The sequence below is a fragment of the Peromyscus maniculatus genome, chromosome 7 (assembly GCF_049852395.1).
Source record: "Peromyscus maniculatus bairdii isolate BWxNUB_F1_BW_parent chromosome 7, HU_Pman_BW_mat_3.1, whole genome shotgun sequence".
In the NCBI taxonomy this organism is placed as follows: Eukaryota; Metazoa; Chordata; class Mammalia; order Rodentia; family Cricetidae; genus Peromyscus; species Peromyscus maniculatus.
This window is the reverse complement of record NC_134858.1, coordinates 96501161-96515746: the sequence shown is the minus strand read 5'-3', so window position 1 is coordinate 96515746 and position 14586 is coordinate 96501161. Positions and strand designations below refer to the sequence as shown.

The 14586-nt window shown below is 45.8% G+C and overlaps 1 pseudogene; it reads left to right on the top strand.

Moving 5' to 3' along the window:
- Window positions 1-13497, top strand: part of LOC102918957 (tubulin alpha-1B chain-like) — a 44596-nt pseudogene extending 31099 nt beyond the window's left edge.
- Window positions 13498-14586: the final 1089 nt, after the last annotated feature.

Sequence of the window (14586 nt, the reverse complement as noted above, 5' to 3'; positions counted from 1 at the left end):
GTTTATTTAAGCAGATATTTTCTTAAACTAGCGCTCAAACCCAGAACCTTAAACATGCTAGGCATGTGCCACATCCCAACTCTCCATTTTTGTTTCTCCTGAGGCAAGGACTTGTTACATTGCCTAAGATAGCTTGGAACGCCTGATCTTCCCATCTCAGTCTCCTGAGTATCTGAGACTTTGTGTGTCACCGTACCTACTTTCTTTGGGACTCTTCTTTCATCAAAGAGGCATGTAACAGAGGCTCATCGGTTGTTCGCGGCCGCTAGAGAGTACAGAGCAGGAAGACCCACTTAGTCTTGGGCTAAAACTCCAACCTCCCCATACAGCTGACCGCTAATGAGGTCAATAGAGCAGAGGCAGTGTTCTGCTCTGAAGGGGTTGCTCTGCCTGGTGTGAGCGTGACTAGAGAGATGGCTGACTCAGGAGCCCCAGCCTACTCCTTAGGCTGCCATCTTGTGGCAACCGCTCTTAGTCCAGTTCTGCTGGCCAGTTCTAATGTCTTCAAAGGCGGCCCTCCTTGGTGTCTTACACAGCTCTAGCATGTTTTGACACATGGGGCTCCGAGTCTTAACCTCCTCTGGAGAAAAAGCAGAATGAACAGACAACTCCAGAATGGGGTTCCTCCATGTAGGTCATTCAGGCCAGCAGTAGTTGCGGGGTGACCAGGTGATGTGTCCGGGGCAGCATGGTGCCCGCAGGAGTGGGAGTTACCTCTTACACGGCCGAGCACTTCCTGTATGAGTCTATTTACTCCTAACAACAACCTACTGAGCGACACCCTGCTTTTCACCCCCACCCCTGACAGGCTCTTACCATGTAGCCCTATTTAGCTTAGAACTTGATATGTAGGTCAGGCTGGCCTTGAACTCACAGAGATCACCTGCTTCTGCCCCCTCCCCCAAATGCTTGGATTAAAGGTGTGTGCCACCAACCTGGCCTGTTTCCTCCATTTATAGATGAAGAAACCAAGGCATGGAGACATTAAAGCTCAAAACCTTGAAGCAAATTTGTGATAGAGTTGGAATTCAAAAATAAGGTTTTTCTAAATTGAAAACCCGTGTTCTACCACCTCCTCCTGGCCCCCTGCACAGCCCTGGAGGGTAGGCCCTGGAGCTACAGACCTGGGAGTCTGTCCTGGATTAGCTACACTCAAGTCACCTCACGTCAAAGTGGAGCTTCCTCACAGGGGAGCAGAAAGGATCAAATGAGCATGTCTGTATAGTACAGTGCCTGAGACAGGTGAGGGCTCAGAAGGTGGATCTTCCCTTTGGTTTGGAAGGGCAGAAGTGGGGGGGCTCACCTTCCTGGTTGGTCCCTCTACCTTTTAAGCCTCTTCTTCCTCCTTTCAACTCCAAAAAACTTTTGGTATTAACTCCGAGAGTTCCTTGACCCCATGGTTCATTTCCTCATCTAATCAGCTGGGCTGCATAGAAAAGGCAGTGCTGTTTAGTGTGAAGAGCTTTGAACTAGAATTTCAGAAGTCTTGCCCCCAGTCCAGTCTCTCTGAGACTCAGTTTCCTCATCCGTGAGACAGGAGAGTTGTCCATACACTGGGCTAGTGTGCATATGTGGTGCATATGCAGCCACTTCCTGATTCTACATCCACCGTAGACCATGATTAATCAATTGCAGCATCTTCGTTCGTGATCCTGAATGTGGCACGGAGTCCTCCCTCACACATGGAGGCAATCACTGTCAACCACTTAGCACTGAAGTGACAGTTAGAGCCTCTTGGATATTTCTGGAGCTATTTGCTGTCTAAGGACCCTTTTAGCCCTGCCACTGTGGCTCTATTACCAGACCTGGTGGTGCTCTGAGAGAAGGGCAGGGGGCGGAAGTCCGACTGACCCTAGCTACAGGGGTATGTAACAGCTTTGCCACCTTGGGCACGTGGCTTACATTCCCTGAGCTCTACTTCCTAGGTTGTAAAATGGGCGTTTTCACACATGCTCTCTTCCTCAGCATTGCCGTGAGACCAAAATCACTGTAGCTTTTTGTAGGTGGGGCCTCCACGTTACAGCTACGCCCTCTGCATTTAGAACAGGGCCTGCCTGGTCTAGAGCAACAGAGAATTTTAAGTCTGCAGAAAGAGACGGAACTACAGACCCATGCAGAATGTCTAATGAAGAGGTACTCAGTCTTTCTGGAGTATCAGGCTAGTGACTGGAGCCCTTGCAGCATATACATTCCAATTTTCCAAGGGGATCATCTGTATGGCTGAGGTGGGGCCTGGGTATATCCTATTTTCAACAGGCCATCCTGGGAATCCTGCTGCAGCCAGTCTTTTGGAAGCGTGGGCTCAGGATTAGAGTGGAAGCTAACACAATGGGCCTCTCTTTGTGCCCATTGCTTTCTAGGAGTTGGATCAGACAGTGATTTGGAGTTCTGAGCCTCTGCACCAGGGAGGGAGACACAGGGAAGGATGGTTGTGCCTGCTTCTCCCACTCTGCTGGCTACCGGAAACACTGGTCCCCAGCTGACAGAGGCTCTTAGCTCTTACACTCAGGCCCGAGAGACACACTCAGAAAGGTCACAAGTCTAATGAGAGCACCAGGATCTAGGCTCATTCTCAGCTGTCTTGTGAGGGTTCTGCATAACTTTCCCCAACTTGAGCCACAAGTCCAAATCATGTTCCTTGTGAAGAAACAATCAAGAAGAGACTGGCTGGTGTGTGTGTGTGTGTGTGTGTGTGTGTGTGTGTGTGTGTGTGTGTGTGTGTGCGTGCGCGCGCGCGCTGATTTGGCTGTCTACATGGCTCCTAAAACAAGAAGTAGAAAGTAAAAAGCAATGTAATGTCCTGGCTTTTTTTCTTCTCTGCATTCAACAAATAGAGATCTTTGCAAAGTCCCATGTGTTAGGTACAAATGAAAGTTTCTTAACCTGATGCTTCAGTGTGCTAATGTAGCTTGTATGTGACTCCCATCACAGGAACCCACACCAACTCTCTACTTTCAGAAACAGGGCTCGGTGGGCACGGCCTGCTATTCCTCTGGTCTCTTAGCACTGAATTCAGAACACTGGCTGGTGGTTCTCGGGTTGCTATATAGCCCCCATCCCTGTGATAGTATCTTGGTTTCTTTCTCTCCCTGAGTTCTTCTATAGTCCCCCTCCCCCCATTCAGGTACCCCATTGTGTCTGCCTCAGAGAGTCTTCAAACCTTGCTAACTCATGACAAGTTCACCAGGACCTAGGACAAGCAAGACACCATCAAACTTGGGTTAAAGGAAGCCTAGCCTGAGACACATGCCTGCTTTTGCTTGATCTTAGGTGGCTGGGAATGTTCTGGAGAATGCTCTTGCTGAAGAGAAGTGTTCCCTGGATATCACACATGGAAGTGCCTCCCACCCTCAGTATCCAGCTGTCTGCATACTAGACCCAGACTCCTTTAGGGCTTTTTGCCACCCTAGCCAGTGCTTCCTTTTTCACCAGGGAAACCAGATGGATGGGGTAGGCAGTGAGGGTAGCTTAGAGGGACCTAGGGAAAGTTGAGCTTCTGATCCCACCCACTGCCCCAAACTGCTTCTGAACAGGTTCATCCATGAACAGACCCCCACATTTCTTTTATCTTCCAATCACCAAGAATCTGATCCTTTATTTAGTCCTGAAACTCGGAAGCTAATCTTTTATTTATCTCTACTGTAATCTCAGTTCAGGCGCTGTGTGGAACATTCCACTTGGGAGCAGACCTCTAGGATTTCAGAAGGACCCCCAGTTGGGAAAGGGTAAGGGCTTAGGAGAGAAAGTAAAACCAGGCTGGGGATGTTTTGTCTCCTTGTGCGAGCTGGAGGAAGAATGCAGCTCATCTGGGTGCCTGGGATGGGTAATGAGCCATGGGCAAGCTCCCTGATGATCACTTAGCCACAGAGGATGGGCCTGGTATGACACAAAGCAAGGCAGACTGGCTGAAATATCTCATGGGCTTTTCTCAATGGCAGCTTGGCCCTAAAGCCAGAGGGAGGATCACTGGAAGTCACGGCTGCTTGGAGTGTAAGTTTCACTCTCTGGTGGATCAGGATCTAAATTACAGAATCCACGTGGAAGATAGAGACAACGGCGTCAGGGAAGGAGGGGGCCTGTCCTTTCTCCCCACCCTCCCAGTCTCAGCCAGTTGACCCCGAGGGGCCCTGAAAGGAACACTTGGCCTCCGGTCGACTTCTGGAATATCATTCATTCATGCCTGCACTGATGCATAGTTCCCAAGTGTATGTGCCAGGTCCAGAGCTGACCCTGGCCATTCTGTGACCAGGAACTGTCTCTGCCCTCATAGGTCATATGGAGTAATAAAATCATCTAACTAAAACTGTGATGGAAGGAGGTGTTTTAGTCACTGCTCTATTGCTGTGGAGAGATGCCATGACCACAGCAATTCTTATAAAAGAAGGCATTTCATTGGGACTTGCTTACTTTCAGAGGTTTAGTTCATTATTGGCATGGTAGGAAGCACGGTGGCACACAGGCAGACATGGTGCTGGAGAAGTAGCTGAGAGCTCTCCATTAAAATCTGCAGGTGGCAGGAAGAGAGAGACTGAGACTGGGCCTGGCTTGAGCATTTGAAACCCTAAAGCCTACCTCCAGTGACACACTTTCTCCAACAAGGCCACACTTCCTAATCCTTGTCAAGTAATGTCACTCCCTAATGACCAAGCTTTCAAATATATGAGCCTATGGGGACCATTCTTATTCAAACCACCCCGAGGGGGAGGCCCCAAAAGACTCTGGTAGCTCCTAAGAGGTCAGAGAAGCTCCTGCTGGCAGTCAGAGCAGTCAACTGACCGAGGGAGGGTGAATGAGCATGGGGCAGAACTGTGGGGAAACTGAGTCACCACAGACCCCTCCACTATCCTTTCCAGATTCTCCATGCTTCCTTCTAAGCCTTAGTTGTGACTTGGGCCTCAGGGACACTTGGCGTACATTCAGGATTCCACTTCAATAACTTGCCTCTGGGCCTTGCCCTTGCCATCCCCTCCAGAACCAGGCAGCTGTCCCCAAGCTTTGAGAAGGTAGTTTCCCAGTCTTGATTCCTCTTTCATCAGTGCCCTCTCCTAGGTTCACACAAGACTAACCCACATCCGTGTCAGCCCAGACCTATAGGGCTTACCCAGAATCTGCTCACATCCTCCATGAATAGTCAGCCTCAGAAGTTTGCTCCTTCTCGTTATCCATGATCCCCTACCCAGGGGTTAGGGCTGGCTCTGGGCACTGGGTAAGTGATAAAGGGAGGCTAAAAGAGAGCCATGGGGGTGGGGCCAGGGAAGTCTTTCAGGAAGCACTGACTCTGGGGGAAGCTCATTCCCCTCTGTCCATTTCCACCCTCAACTTCCATTCATTTGCTATCCTCTGTTCTGGTCTGCCATTGGTGTTTCTGAGATTCAGCTTCAAAAACTAGAGATGGGAGGGTCTTTGAGATCTAGTCTGACACCTGCCCATGTAACAGAGGTCCTGAGTAGAGGTGGGATTTGTTTTTCCACAGAGTCTCAGCACTCAAGAAAGCATAATGGTTAGTTTCTTCCATTGTTCAGATCTGTGTGCGTAGGGCTGACTCCTTCCGAAGAAGCAAATGCTTTCTTATGACAAACATTAACATATCTCTGAGTGAGGCCCTGTGCCTCTGCCAATACCCTGGTCTACTCCACTTTTCCTGCCTATTCGTTTAGCATTGTCTGATGGTCTCCAGAGAGAGCTTTGCAAGGAGCCTCAGTGTCTTTCCACCTCCCTGGCTGGGATGTACTGTATATGAGGACCCTCAGGAAACTCTTCAGAAGGACCTCTCTGTGCTGCTGTCCTTTGGGTCTCATTAGAGACAATGTCTGCTAGTTCACTCATGGTGCTACAACAGAATTCCTGAGACAGGTTGGCTTATAAACAACAGGAATTTATTACTGTTCTGGAGTCTGGAAAATGTATCATCAAGGCACCACGAGAGTCTACGTCTGATGAGGGCCAGTTTCCTGCTTCATACGTGGTGTTAGTCAGGGTTTTCTACTATTCCAACAATGGCTGTCTCCCGATGGGAGGTCTAAGAATCGAATGGCTGTTCAGTCCCAAGAGGCTGAGTGTCTCAGCCGGTCTTCTGTGTATGCTAGAATCCCGAAGAAGTAGGCTCTAGTGCCAGTGAAGGAACGAACTTGCCTGTGAGAGTGAGGGCAAGCAGGCCAAAAGCAATCACTTCCTTCTTCGGTGTTCTTTGCATCGGCTGCCACCAGAAGGTGTGGGCCAGATTTACGATGAATCTCCTCATCTTCAAAGATCCAGACATTGAGTAGTTCTTCCCACTCCAAATGATTCAATCAAGGAAAACCCCTCCCAGGTGTACCCAGCAGCTTGGGTTTTAGTTAATTCTAGATGTAGTCAAGTTGACAATCCAGAATAGTCAGAACACAGGGTATCTTCTGAGGCATTGTTAGTGGTGGAGGGGCAAGACAGCTTTTTGGTCACTGATCTCATTCATGAGGGATCCATCCCCATGATCTAATTACCCCTGGAAGCTCCTGCCTCTGGCTACTAGCATATCAATTACCAGGTGTTCAACATATGAATTTATAGGGATTATAAATGTTCAGATTATGGCAGAAAGGAAGTAAATTGTTAAGAACTGTCTTAGTCGATCGATGTTCTGTCTGTGTGAAGAGACACCATGACCTTGGCAACTCTTATAAAGGAGAACATTTAATTGGGGCTGGCTTACAGTTTCAGAAGTGTACTCCATTGTCATTATGGTGGGGAGCATGGTGGCATGCAGGCAAACATGGTTCTGAAGCAGCTGAGAGTTCTACATCTGGATATGAAGGCAACAAGAAGAGAGAGTCAATGGGCCTGGCTTGAGCTTTGGAAACCTCAAAGCCCACCCACAGGAACATACTTCTCCCAACAAGGCCACACCTGTTCTAATGTTCTAACTCTGATATGCAGGATATCTAATATGTATATATTATATTTTATATAATATATTCTGACTGGTTTCTCCTCCCTCTACTCCTCCCAGTCCTCTTGTCTTTCCCAGCCCACTCCACTCTTCCTCTCCCCCAGATTCACACCTCCTCTTCTCTTTCCCTTCAGAAAAGAGCAGGCCTCCCAGGAATCCCAGCATGTTGACAGAAGAGGCAGGAGGATCTCTGAGTTTAAGGCTAGCTTGGCTTACAGAGGAAGACTGTGTCTCAAAAATAAATAAACAAACAAACAAATAAGTAAAATATCAATAGACTATAGTATATTCATATAGAATTCAAATCTTTATTAGAAATAAACAATACACATTTATGTCATGTTTTAAAATACAGTTTAGTAAAAAAGCCAAGCAAAGAATATGGTATAAGTTATGAAATTTCATTGTTCACAAAACACCATAAATGTCACCTTTTATATCTATCCATACTTTTTTTTCCTCTCTCACAGCATTCATATATTGACTGGACTGGTAACAACTTGGTTACAATGGCAATCTTTTTTTCCAGAGAATGTTATAAGGGTGGTGTGTGTGTCAAAAGATATTCACAACATTATACACAATAGTTAAAAAAAAGACTCTAAAATAGTACTAAGAGACAACTGTCAATTCTGGGTTATGGCTCATCACCACAAACAATTCTTGAAAACCAATTAGACAAATGTCTATGCTTCGAAATGGAGTGTGCCCTGATGAATAATTGTACCTTTTATGATCCCAAGGAGAAATCAAGATGAATTCCAAACTTCACTGGCATTTGGGAGCGTTGGTTAGATTGTTAAGTACAATAGAGCACAGCACTGGATAACCTCTCTTCTTTGCTTTTGAGACGGGATCTTACTATGTAGCCCTGCATATCCTGAACCTCACTTTGTAGACCAGGCTAGCCTTGAACTCACAAAAATCTGCCTACTTCTGCCTGAGTGATGGGAGTAAAAGTGTGTAACACCACAGTTCATTGTGCCCCTTTGCTGTTGTAGAATATTACTTTAAGAGGTGTTACATTCATTTATGTTGTGGAACATTTGCTTTAATGGAGCAAAGATGTGTTGCCTTTTTTTTTTTTTATGGTGCATTTGTTTAACTCTGTGAAGCTGTGATTCTTTGCCTGTCTAAAGTGCCTGATGGTCTAATAAGGAGCTGAACAGGCGCCGAGCGGCAGCAGTGGCACATGCCTTGAATCCCAGCACTGGGGAGGTAGAGCCAGGTGGATCTCTGTGAGTTCCAGGCCAGCCTGATCTACAGAGTGAGATCCAGGACAGGCACCAAAACTACACAGAGAAACCCTGTCTCAACAAACAAACAAACAAACAAACAAACAAACAAAGCTGAACAGCTGTAGCACAAATCTTAAAAGTTCTTATTAATAAAAACAAATCTGGAGCCAGGTATTGGGGTAAACGCTGGAAGATCAGAGAAACAGAATAAGCCACAGCCATCTCATCTTGCCAATTCCTCAGCTGATCCTGTTTCCTTAGACTGGAAGCCTCTGAGTCTTCATCCAAAAAATGAATCTCAGCTGAACTGCTGCTCAAAAGCCTAAAAGCTGGTCTACAGAGCGAGATCTAGGAAAGGCACAAAGCTACACAGAGAAACCTTGTCTCGAGACACCCCCCCCCCAAAAAAACCAAAACCAAAACCAAAAAAAAAAAAAAAAAAAAAAAAGCCTAAAAGCTTAAACTGCTCTAGTTCCTGGTTTTTATACCTTATATTCCTTTCTGCTTTTTGCCATCACTTCCTGGGATTGAAGGCGTGAGTCACCATGCCTGGCTGTTCCCAGAGGGATCTCTGCCTCCCAAGTGATAGGATTAAAGGCCTGTGTGCCACCATTTTCTGGCCTCTATGTCTATCTAGTGGCTGTTCTGTTCTCTGACCCCAGATAAGTTTATTAGGGTGCACGATATTTTGGGGAACACAATATCACCACAAACAGCCAATAGGAGGAAGGATAGGTGGGGCTAGCAGGCAGAAAGAATAAATAGAAGGAGAAATCTGGGAGGAAAAGAAGAAAGAGCAAGAGAATAAGGAGAGGAGTGTAAGACAAATTGCTAAATGGTCTTATTAATAAAAACATGGAGCTGGATATTGGGGTTAAAACTGAGAGATCAGAGGAATAGGATAAGCCACAGCCAACCTGACCTTACCAACCCTCAGCTTCCAAAGAGACCTACTTCTTGTATACCCACACCTATATGCTTTTCTGTTCTGCATCTCACTTCCTGTCTCTGCTCAGTTACATCACTTCCCATCTGTCTGTACAGACCTCCAGACCTCTATGGTTTGTGCTGGGATTAAAGGCATATGCTACCATGCCTGGCTCTGTTTCCAGTGTGGTCCTGAACTCACTGGATGGATCTCTGCCTCTTAAAGGTGTGTGCTATCACTGTCTGACTTCTATGTTTAATATAGTGGCTATCTTTTTCCTCTGCTCCTCAGATAAGCTTTATTGTGCACAACATATTAGGGGACACAATATATCACCACAGAAGAGGATGCTAGAGGCCAGCCACACAGCCACACAGCCAGCCATGGAGTAAGAGTAAAAGTAAGATAAACAGAGGTAAAAAAAAGGAAAAATCCTAGAGGCAAAAGGTAGATGGGATAATTGAAAGTAAGGAAAGCTGGCAAGAAACAAGCCAAGCTAAGGCTGGGCGTTTATAATTAAGAATAAGCTTTGTGTGTGGTTTATTTGGGAGCTGGGTGGTAGGCCCCCCAAAAGAGTAAAAAAACAAAAACAAAAAAAAAACAAAAAACAAAAAACAAACAAAAAAACCCAAGCCAAACAAACAAACAAAGTCCCCAAACCAAAAAGAAAAAAAAAAAAAAAAAAAAAAAACCTCAACCAACAATACTTTGCTTTGCTTTTGCTTTTGTTTTTTGAGACAGGGTTTCTCTGTGTTGCCCTGGCTATCCTGGAACTCACTCTGTCAACCAGGCTGTCCTTGAACTCAGAAATCAACCTGCCTCCCCATGCTGGAATTAAGGGCCTGTGCCACCACTCTGCTATTATTGTGCCCCTTCGTAATAAGACAGTTTCCTCACCCCCACTAAAATTACTTCCCTTAACTTTTATCTTAATAATAATAATAATAAACTCTGAAAGATCCAGTGCATTACATTTCTATATCATTTATTTATTAAGTATATATTTACTTTGATTGGCCAAGTATGGACAAAGGTGTTAAGGAAGAAATAGGGAAATGAAATTGAAGAATGATATTAGTAATACTATAAGTTCATAATTACAAAGAGAAGGGAAAGTAGATTGGAGAGAAGAGAGAGATGTATTCGGGAAGTAATAAAAGACAGGTTAAATAAAAAAAAAGTTTTTGTTAGGGTTTCTATTGCTGCGATGAAACACCATGACCAAAAAGCAAGTTGGGGAGGAAAGGGCTGATACTTCATCATCACTGTTCACCCCTGAAGGAAGTCAGGACAGGAACCCAAGCAGGGTATGATCCTGCAGGTAGGAGCTGATACAGAGGCCATGAAGGGGAGCTGCTAACTGGCTTGCTTACCATTGTTTGCTCAGTCTACCTTATAGAACCCAGGACCAACAGCTCAGGGGTGGCACCACCTACAGTGGGCTGGACCCTCCCTCATTGATCACTAATTAAGAAAATACCTCACAGCTGGAGTTGACATAGGTATTTTCTCAAATGAGTTTTCCTCCTTTCAGATGACTCTAGCTTGTGTCAAGCTGACACACAAACCCAGTCAGTTCAAGAATCATGTGAGTTTTAATCAGGAATTGGGACGAAACAGATTGACAAGGCTTGGCTGAAGGGGCTGGAGGTGGGAGTAACAGGTCTGACAGCTGAGGCGATGCAGGCTGATGCCTAAGTCTGTCTCCACTGCCAGCACAACAGTACCACACAACGCTGGTTTTTCTTTTCATGGCTTCCTCTGCTACTGATCAAGGAATTCAATTATTATTATTATTATTATTTTTTTTTTGAGACAGAGTTTCTCTGTGTAATAGCCCTGGCTGTCCTGGAACTCACTCAGTAGGCCAGGCTGGCCTTGAATTTAGAGATCTGCCTGCCTCTGCCTCCCGAGTGCTGGGGTTAAAGGCGTGTACCACCATGCCTAGCTTGATTTCTTTTCTTTTAAACAGTTGGACAAACAACCTGGAATCTGAGACCAAACACAAGAGAAAAACATAGCTAAACACTGACTGCCTAGGAATGAAGACAGCACTTGTGGTGGCTTCTTGCCTTCAATTGCCCCATGGTTAGCCCAAAAGTGGCTCGGTGAATGGGAGGGACTCAGGGACAAGTTCCACACTTCATAGTCAGTCACAGAGCCCACACTCCAGGATGCTGCCTCCAAGAAAGTCAAGGATCTGTCACAGCTTTGTAGGTTGTATGAAACAAAACAGCATGACCATGCTTAACACCTCTCTTTCAAGATAGCAAAGAACTGTCAGAGGCAGTTCAATCTGCTGTGTGGGAAAAATCTGTCTGTCTACCTACCTACATACACATTCCCAAAGAAGAAAGCTTAGCTAGACAAGGGAGTATAAGAACAGAAAGATGGGAGATCTGGTAAGGGATAAGCGGTAAATTTGAAGAGTTACTATTTTAAGAAATTATCTAGGTTTCATTGTATTACTTACCCCGACTCTTGGCTGTTGGGAATGGTAACTGGGGACCCAGTGTCTGCTTCTGTCACCCTCACCTTCTAACCCAAAGCTACCATGCAGGAGTGTAGCAGGAATCTTAACAGGTCTTATTAATAAAATCAAACCTGAGGCCAGTTGTTAGGGTGAATGCTGGAAGATCAGAGAAGCAGAACAAGCTACAGCTACCTCACCTCACCAGTTCCTCAGCTGATCCTGTTTCCTCAGACTGGAAGCTTCTGAGTCCTCATCCAAATGTGTCTCAGCTGAACTGCTGCTCAAAGCCTAAAGGCTTATCCAGCCAAATGCTTCTAGTTCCTGGTTTTCACGTCTTATATGCCTTTCTGCTTTATGACATCACTTCCTGGGATTAAAGTCTCACTTTCTGGGATTAAAGGTGTGAGTCACCATGCTTGGCTGTATCCTTGAACACACAGAGATCCAGGTAGATCTCTGCCTTTAGAATGCTAGGATTAAAGGCGTGTGCTACCACTGCCTAACCTCTATGTTTAATATTGTGGCTCTTCTGTCTCTGACCCCAGATAAGTTTATTAGAGTGCACAATATTTTGGGGAACACAATACCACTACACAGGAGTACATGTCCATGCACGTTGGCCAGGCTAGTGTTCTGATTGGCAATGCCTGCTGGAAGATCTACTGCCTGGAACATGGCATCCAAGCTGATGGCCAGATGCAGGTGACAAGATCATTGGGGGAGGACATGACTCCTTCAGCACCTTCTTAAGTGAGACCATTGTTGGCAAGCAAGTGCCCTGGGCAGTGTTCATAGACCTGGAACCCACAGTTACTGATAAAGTTGGCACTGGATGCTGCCAGCTCTTCTACCCTGAGCAGCTCATCGCAATCAATGAAGATGCTGCCACTAACTATACCTGTGGTCACTACACCATTGGCAAGGAGGTTATTGACCTTGTTTTGGACTGAATTCAAAGATTGGCTGACAAGTGCACAGGTTTTCAGGGGTTCTTGTTTTTCCACAACTGATATGGGAGAACTGGGTTTACCTCCCTGCAGATAGAGCGGCCTTCTGTTGATTATGGAGGGAAGTCCAAGCTGGAGTTCTCTATTTACTCAGACCCCAGGTTTCCATTGATGTGGTTGAGACCCACAATTCCACCCTCACCACCCACACCACTCTGGAGCACCCTGATTGTGCCTTCATAGTAGACAATGAGGTCATATATGACATCTGTCATAGAAACCTCCATATTGAGCACCCAAACTACACTAACCTTAACTACCTTATTAGCCAGGCTGTGTCTTCCACCACTGCTTCTCTGAGATTTGATGGGGCCCTAAATGTTGACCTGACAGAATTCCAAACAAACCTGGTGCCATAACTCCACACCTGCTTCTCTATGGCCACATAGACCCTTGTCTTCTCTGCTGAAAAAGGCTACCATGAGCAGCTTTCTGTAGCAGAAATCACCAATGCCTGCTTTGAGCCAGCCAACCAGATGTTGAAATGTGATACTTGTCATAGTAAACACATGGCTTGCTGCCTGCTGTACCAAGATGATGTGGTTCCCAAAGATGTCAATGCTGCTATTGTCACCATCAAGACCAAGCACAGCATCCAGTTCGTGGACTCGTGCCTCACTGGCTTCAAGGTTGCCATTAATTACTAGCCTCTCACTCTAGTACCTAGTGGAGACCCGACCAAGGTCCAGAGAGCTGTGTGCATGCTGAGTAACAATACAGCCATAGCTGAGACCTGGGCTCACCTAGAACACAAGTTTAATCTGATGTATGCCAAGTGTGCCTTTGTTCATTGGTATGTGGGTGAATGCATGGAAGAGGGGAAGTTCTCTGAGGCCTGTGAGGACATGGCTGCCATAGAGAAGAACAATGAGGTTGGTGTGGATTCTGTTGAAGGAGAGGGTGGGAAAGAAGGAGAGGATATCTAGCTATCCATTCTCTCTCTCTCTCTCTCTCTCTCTCTCTCTCTCTCTCTCTCTCTCTCTTTCTCTCTCTCTCTCTTTGGTGTTTGGTTTTTCAAGACAGGGTTTTTTTGTGTGTAGCCTTGGCTGACCTTGAACTCAAAGAGATTGCCTGCTTCTGTCTCCCACGGGGTTAAAGGTGTGCATCACCACTGTCTAGCCCAATCCATTCTCCTGTATCATGCCAAATTCCCCAAGCTTCAGTTTCAACATTACCTGACAGACATCAATGCTTCTAATTGTGGTATTTTCATTCTGTGATCATGTCTTATCTTCTTCATGTGCACCTGGAAGTTTTTCCCATGATGTCTTAAAGAAAAATCTTGAAGAACAGGCTGGCATGAAAGGTCAAATGACCTTTTCATGGGAGTCACATATCAGATATCTACATTCTGATTCATAACAGTAGCAAAATTACACTTATGAAGTAGCAAGAAAAATAATTTTATGATTGGGGGTCAGCACAGCATGAGGAACTGTATTAAAAGGTCACCTCATTAGCAAGGTTGAGAACCAGTGCTCCAGCACTTTATGGATAACTGTAGACCAGGACATGACTAACTTTTGCTTACAGAAAAAAGATAGACTTTTTTAATTTGTGAGCATAGAGGTAGTAATAAAGATGTGTATTTCTATTATTAATTATGAGTGCTAGGACAACACAAACGGACAGGCGGCAGAAGTCAGCCAGGCCTCAAAGTGTGTGTGTGTGTGTGTGGGGGGGGGCACTATGATGAACAAATATGCGATGGAGAGGTGGGAAAGATAGAAAAATGGAGCTGTTTGTGTGCTGTGTGTGGGAGCCCGTTTTCAGGTTCCTCGTGGCTTTACCCAGCAGGTCTACATAGAGGATGATTAGGGCCACGGGCCTGAGTGCAGGTGTCTGAGATGATCTGCACTGGGCTGTGCTGGGGGAGGAGGTCTTTTGCTCCACCCCTTGGCATCTTTATAAATACCCTAGGGCAGAGACAGTTGGGGCCCATTGGAATAGGTTCCAGGCCCTCTCAAGGCTATCCTTTATTTTCTATCTCTTCATCTCCACAATCTAAATCCTTC